Source organism: Etheostoma spectabile, chromosome 13 (assembly GCF_008692095.1).
Source record: "Etheostoma spectabile isolate EspeVRDwgs_2016 chromosome 13, UIUC_Espe_1.0, whole genome shotgun sequence".
Lineage (NCBI taxonomy): Eukaryota > Metazoa > Chordata > Actinopteri > Perciformes > Percidae > Etheostoma > Etheostoma spectabile.
In genome coordinates, this window is record NC_045745.1 from 25,198,516 (window position 1) to 25,205,583 (window position 7,068).

At 40.3% G+C, this 7,068-nt stretch overlaps 1 protein-coding gene across 5 annotated transcripts in view; it reads left to right on the forward strand.

The window, feature by feature from the left end:
- Window positions 1-5,808: 5,808 nt before the first annotated feature.
- The window catches only part of phldb2a (pleckstrin homology-like domain, family B, member 2a), a 20,102-nt gene continuing 18,842 nt past the window's right edge, over window positions 5,809-7,068 (forward strand). For all 5 annotated transcript variants that reach the window (XM_032534045.1, XM_032534046.1, XM_032534047.1 and 2 more), the window contains exon 1: window positions 5,809-6,067. The gene's annotated coding sequence lies outside the window, so the exon portion shown is untranslated. The remainder of the gene's footprint in view (window positions 6,068-7,068) is intronic.

Genomic DNA, 7,068 nt, shown 5'->3' on the forward strand with positions numbered 1-7,068 from the left:
TGGAATATGTCAACTGTTACTCAATACTATTTCAAAACCACTTCAATTAGTTTTTCAAATGCTATAAAATTGAACAAGACACCCCGAAATTAATGAAAGTAGAGACTTGTACTTGCCAAAGAGCGTAGTGTGGATTCAATCATGTTGTTTTGGGTAATTGGTTAGATAAAAAGAACATTGATATGGGAAAGTGGGTAAATTTGACCCGAGGACAACATGAGGGTTAATGGTAAATCCGATGGAAAGCAGACAACAACAATTAATCGTGGATTGTCATGTTATCATATAGAGAACTCATACACTTAGTTTTAGCTGTTGAAACCGTTTTAGAGAAGTGTTGATACAACTTTACAGTTGTTTTAGAGGATGTAGTCTGTGGTGCTGTTGAAGTATGTAATAGTAGTAGTAATACACTGAGTGTATTTTTAAGGACAGGAAGGACATTTTGCTTATTGTGTAAATGTCACGGCATTAACGAAGATAACTATAAAAGAGCATTGATGCATTAACAAAAAGATTCATAGAATTGTTGCATTTTAGTAGGATTTCTCACAAATCCGGAAAGGAGACTAATGCTAAAAACAATGGTGTATAAAAGGGTTAGTTTAATTTGTGACCTGGACACTGCAAGGTCAAATCTAACAGTTCAGCTTTCACTTTAAAACCTTCCATTGTGTGTTGACAACAAATGTTTGGATACAGTCTGCACTAGTAATGCCATGTTAGCCATCTGCCCAACTATGACGTACAGTAAAACGAGTGGAACAGGGCTTTGGAGTGCAGCAGAAAGCACCATCTGTAGGAGATTTGTATGACAGAGCAGCTATAGGGCAAGCACAAGGTGCATGAGTGAGAGAACAACATCTTGCAACATGTGACGTTTTTGGCACCCTGTTCACTTCAAAAACAAACAGGAACGTGAGAATCACACTTTCAAAGTTGTTGTAACAAGTATCCAGTGCCACAATGTAATCATATCTCCATCAAACAGTATTAACACACTGTTGTTGTTTCTGCTTTTCTCCTAGCTCTCATCCAGTCAGTGATCATGGAGATGACTGATGAGATGGTCACCTGCTCCTCTCACAACATCTACCCCGTCCCTCAGGTGACATGGGCCACTGATCCCCCCTCTGCCCAGGAAGCACTACAAAATTCAACCATCAAATCAACAGACCACAAGGGTCTGCTCACTGTGGAGAGCACGCTGAGGATTCTGGGTAATCTCTCCAATTATACCTACATCTGCTCTTTCATAGCGGCTGACAAGACCCAGGTGTGGACTGCCTCTCGGAAAAACAGAGGTGCGTTTTGGTTACGTAATGATGCAGTTTGATAAAAAGGATGATATCTGACAAATAATAGCAATTATCTTTCAGAGGGTGTAACGCAGGAAGAGGGTCACGCACTGACCATCCCATGCATCGCCCCGCACAGTCTTCAAAATTTCTCCCTCACCTGGACCTTCACCTCGTCCGCTGAGCCCACAGTTATCTTGAGATATGACTCAAAAACCAGACACACCTTTAACCTGTGGGAGGGTCAAGCTGAACTGGACCAGGACCTGCTTCTTCTGGGAGATGGATCTCTTCTGCTTCACAAGCCAGACATTAAGGAGCACTCTGGCACATATACTTGCACAGTCTCAGGCCTGCAGAGCAGACACATCGTTCAAACCAAAGTAAACATCACTGTTGCATCAATAAGTGAGTCTTTTGTTCTGTAAACTCTATGAATCCAAGACAGAGAATAGAAAAAATGCACTAAAAGAAATGTGGCGTGTTCGCCCTGCAGGTGTGGACAAGCAGAGTGTGCAGAGGTCATGGTGGAGCACAGCTGCTTCTGCAGCTTTTTTCTTGTTCACCATTACTGTAGCTCTCCTTCAATGTATAAGGCGAAGAGGTACGTACGATATTTATTCTGTGATGTATTCAAGCCTTTGTAATGAAAGGTGAGTGAATGTATCATTGTAGCTTAGAGGCATGCCTATGGTTCAAAGCTGTAAAATAGGTATTTGATTATTTTACGGTAATACTATAAACAAGAAAGCATTCAGAGAGAATAAACCCCCACAACTGCCAAAGCCGGATTATAATCCTTATGTAGAAAAGTTCTTAGTACAGTAAGTAAAACTGCATCCTGATCCAGATCTGCATCAAAGCACACAGTGACAGTCATGCTGATTTATGGGGGATTGGACTGCAAGAGTTGAAGTGAGTCCGACTCATGACCATTTGAATGGATCCTGTTGCCTCTATTGGGAAAATAATATTACTTTATTTTTCTGGGCAGTTCGTATTTTGAGTTTGTTAGCAATTGCAAAATCACAATGTGTTGAAAATGATTTTTTACTATAGTATGTATGTGAGTGTAGGTAAAAATGTTTTGCAAAAAACATGCAAACTGGAAGAAAGTTTATTTATTTGAAACTTGGTGTGGCCTATGTTGCCAATTTGTTTTTTTGCTTTTACACCCCAGAATGCAGTGCAGATGAGTGCTTTGTAAATGGCCATATGGTAAAACTGTCTGCACCAAAAACTCATCAGTTTTCAGGGCAGATGGCCAAACTTTTATTTACTAATCAACAATCAAACATGCAAATGGATCCATTAACGAGCTTATTGGTGGAAATGATATATTGCGAATTCAACAGCTCAACTTTTTAATCGACTTAAGTATTGCTCAATGTTGTAATATTGTGGATATGTGATATATCAGTGTATTTCAGCTGTTGAATGACTCATTTAAATTTTTTCATACAGGTACAGCAGTTGAGACCAGAAGTCCCTCACATAGATCTAACGGACCAGGTTTTGTTGAAGGCGGGCTTCACAAACATCTAAGTGCCACAGCTTCATACATGATTGGACAACATGGAGTTGAAAGCAACAGACCACAACTACAGTTTGAAGCACAGGATGAACTGGCAGGCCGTACGCCAAACACAGCAGAGGACTCTACTGTGGCTTTACCACCAAGTACGAATATAGAACAAGAAGAAAAACCCATAGGACCACCTGTGGAGGGAAATGATTGTCAGCAATCCAGTAGTATGGAAAGGGATGAAAACACTGAGACTGGGCTTCATATAGCATGAACTTCAAGTAACTCACAGTAGGGGATAATGCTAGTATAAACTACCTCCAACAAACCTCCAGATCAAACATGTGATTCTGTAAAATCCCCCACTACTGTAAGAGCATGTGCCTCCTCATGTCTTCATCCGTGTACAGTACTTGCATCATATATAGTGGAAAAACTGTTATTTCCATTAAGTGTAAGCTTGTTTTACTGCATTTGAATTAAAAAAGAAACTTATTGCAACACTCCAATTTACCTAATGTTGTACTTTTTGTCGGTAATCAACAGAAAACAACGTACAGATTCACTTTCTGCTATCTGACATCTTAATCATTCAAAGTTGGCAAGAATGGTTAATGACTAGTTGAGTAGCATAGATTGCAGAAGTAGCTAAACATGTTGCTTTATTTTAGAGTGCACAAATATGTATGTCTCCAAGGAGTTCCTTCCCAATAACTTCAGCCATTATCTTCTCCTGGAGGAGGAGTGATGATATCACCATGTGCAGCAGCATTCAGAACAGCAGCAGCTACCAGTCCAAGCTTTCCTGTATCTTACACTGCCATTGCTTTCACACCCTTCAAAGTGACTCATTTGAGACTGAACCAGCCAATGGAGGAACTTGCTTGCATGCCAAAAGTTGAACAACCCACAAGAAAACTACAAAAGGTCTGTGTCGACGGACTCCAGTTTGATTTTGACTATGAGCAAATTGCCACTAAAGATATGGACATGATTAAATTGTCTTTTGTCTACAAACATGACACTGCCCAAAGATGTCCGGACCACCGCCTACGTTATACCACAGCCACATAATTACAGGCTCAGTGGCATAACAAACACTCAAACAGCTTGTTTTGTGGTTTCAAATGGGCCTTAAGCCAATTCTCTAATTGACTGAATCTGATCTGAATCTGATCATCTAGATGAACCCTGCCACTAGCTTTGATGTGGGTTATCTTCACTACTGGCCCACATCCAGATAATTTTCTTTATGATATGGACTGTGGGATGACTCCCCAAAACGTCTTTGGGACTGGCTCATCTTGTCAGTGAGTAAATAAAAATCTTTCAATTGAAGCAGCTGTGTGAAGGTTGAGATGGGGGTTAAACATATACAGTAAGCAGTAAGGACCAAGTGAGAAACCTAGTTAGATTAGACAGAACAAAATGAAGGATGAGTCAACAAGGCCATACGTAACTACATTTAACACCAAAAATTACCCAATGACTTTGGCCTCTTGTGATTGGGTGAGACACTGGAGACTTTTCACGCTGTGACTTAGACCTTCCGACAATTACCAGAGTTGGTCGCACACCCACTCCCACAATCTGACACCAATTCCTCTTCCATCCTTCCTCCTCTACTCCTTGCTTTTTCCATGAACTTCACTCAAAATCCTTGGATTCGCTCTACACATGGTTTCAGTCTATAATTTAAAAAAAGATACACACAAATGCAACAATTTGCAGCAAACAGGCTGTTGGTGTGGTTGCTTAAAAATCTTACTTTTTTGAAAACTTTCTTTGGACAGGAAGTGGAGTAACATTCCAGCACTCTATGACAATTAAATCTCTGTGTTGGCACTAAATTTAAAGCGACCCACTTTTCAAATGAGACCCTCCTGGGATTTATGTGTCATTTTATTTTCCTGGAATTACAGAGAAAGTGAGAGAGAGGGAGGGAGAGAGAGATAGTAAGAGAGAGAGAGAGAGAAAGCAAGAGGCAGACAGACTTGTGTGTGTGTGCACATATGTGTGTTTTTATGACAAAGACCCCGTCTCTGCGTCTGGAAGTAATCATCTTGTCCAGGCTGCACTCCGCAGCCCCCTCCCTATGATGTAATTGGAGTTTTTGTGCATGATGGTTTAAGATTTTCAAGTGGGATTTAGGGGATTTTTCCAAAGTAAAGTTTCATTCATTCTACAACCTGAACTTTATACTCTACATTTAAATCGTTTATTTTACACCGGCATGCTGTTTGGATCAGTTTATGTAAGAAACAATCTATTAGTGTAGATCAAATAAGGATGAGAGTATTTGGTTTGTTTCATGTTGCAGTGTGGGTAATGTCTCCGACTGTTAGGGGTTTTGACTCTTTGCAGGCACAGTCAGGGGGAGTGAGGTTGGCTCTGTTTCAAACACAGTGAAGGGGCCTCCTCCCGCCTCCACATACTGCTGAAACAACAATCTAAGAGTTGACTTTATTTCATTTTTTACAATGTTGAGCATTAATGCCTACTTCTGGCTTTGTGTGAGAACCAGGAATAGTTTATATTTTTATAACAAACTGGATGTACAGCAAGGAAACTGTTGCCATTACAAATACAATGTTAAATGTAGAGAGCAAAGTCTATGACAATAGACTGTTGTACATGACAAATACAGATTAGCAGTAACTCGCTCAAACCAGTGTCTTCATGCTGGAATATGTTATAATGACAATATGATGCTGCAGCTTATTGATCATTGTAAGGTCAGAGGTCTGAATCAGCTGCAGAGAGAAAAAAAAATGTGCTAGAGGGGATTAAACATATGGATTCATTTGAAGATACTTATAATTAGAGCTAACAGCTTTAATACTTCCTAATTTCCTTCCTTCTTGCCTTTTGTGTTTTTCTCGAGATAATAGCAATCCCCTATCTAACCAGAGAGGGGCAGCAGCAGCCCCTGATGGCAAAAAGTAAACACCCCCCCCCCCCCTCCTGGGGAGGAGAGTCTGTGCTAAAAGTTGAGGTTGGATGTGGGATCCTGTCTGATTCTTTGTCATATGAAGACTATCTGCTGTTTCATAAAGAGAGAGGGAGAGAGCGATAGAGAGGCGAGAGAGAGAGAGAGAGAGAGAGAGAGAGAGAGAGAGAGAGAGAGAGAGAGAGAGAGAGAGAGATAGCGATAGAGAGGGGGGGGGGTGAAAGGAGTGCAGCTTCAGCAGCAACAGGCACGCTAAAGAAACTTGCAACTATGTGAATGGGACAAAAAGCAAAGGTAAGTCGCTTTTTTTTAAAATTGGAGAAGTAGATTCACTCTGCTCTTACTGTAAATGTCCTGGTTGATACTAACAATGGTCCTCCTGGAAAATCACACGGCTTTATCTAATTTACACTTCTCTGTCAGACTTAAAGTAGCCTAGGATTGTTTATCACATGCTGCATGCACAGTTATTGCCAAATGTAGAGATGCGAACATATGCATACAGGCAAAAAAATGTGCTAAACTTCAAGGGAATGGAATTTGAACTGGCAGATTTATCTAGTTTGGTTGAGGCTTAAAGGGGTGGAAATCATTGCTGGAAAATTACACAACCTATTAAAAGTGGATGACAGCCAACGGTGGTTATTAGTAAGTCAGTTGACTACATCGTGTGTGTTCTTTTCATGCCTTATGTTGAATCAGGTTGTCTTAGTGTAAAAGCTGCTGCATTGAGACAAGAGCTGAAATGATTAGTTGATTAATCAGTAAGTTGATCAAATCAATAATGGTCTGGGAAATTGGAACAGCTATCACTGTTTCCTGACGTTTTATAGACCTATGATTGAACTTTAAATATTTGTTATTTGTTGGCCTAACTGATTTGAAGCTAATTTATTTTTGCAAACATCTAAGATGTCCCATCTGATTTTTCTTTTAAAATTTTTGTTTGTCTGGGCAGTGAGTGAAACTTGTAAGGCAACAATGGCCTGAGACTTATGCAATGTGAAGGTATTTATTTTAGCAGATTATCCATGGCCATTCCTCAAACTGTTTACTTTACATAATTCTGTGTTTATGACTTGCACTATCCTGTGAAGCTGGGGTTTCCACCGTCTCCCTTTTTTCAGGAGGTCTGGAGAATGAACTTATGCTGATTGATTGTGTGACTGTGTAAAAGGATACCTTACTTCCTGTAGGCCCTCGCTCCAGACAGCAGGAGCAGAAACTCCTGAATCTCTGTCTTTTCCTGCAGTGTGTGTGTGTGTGTGTGTGTGTGTGTGTGTGTGTGTGTGTGT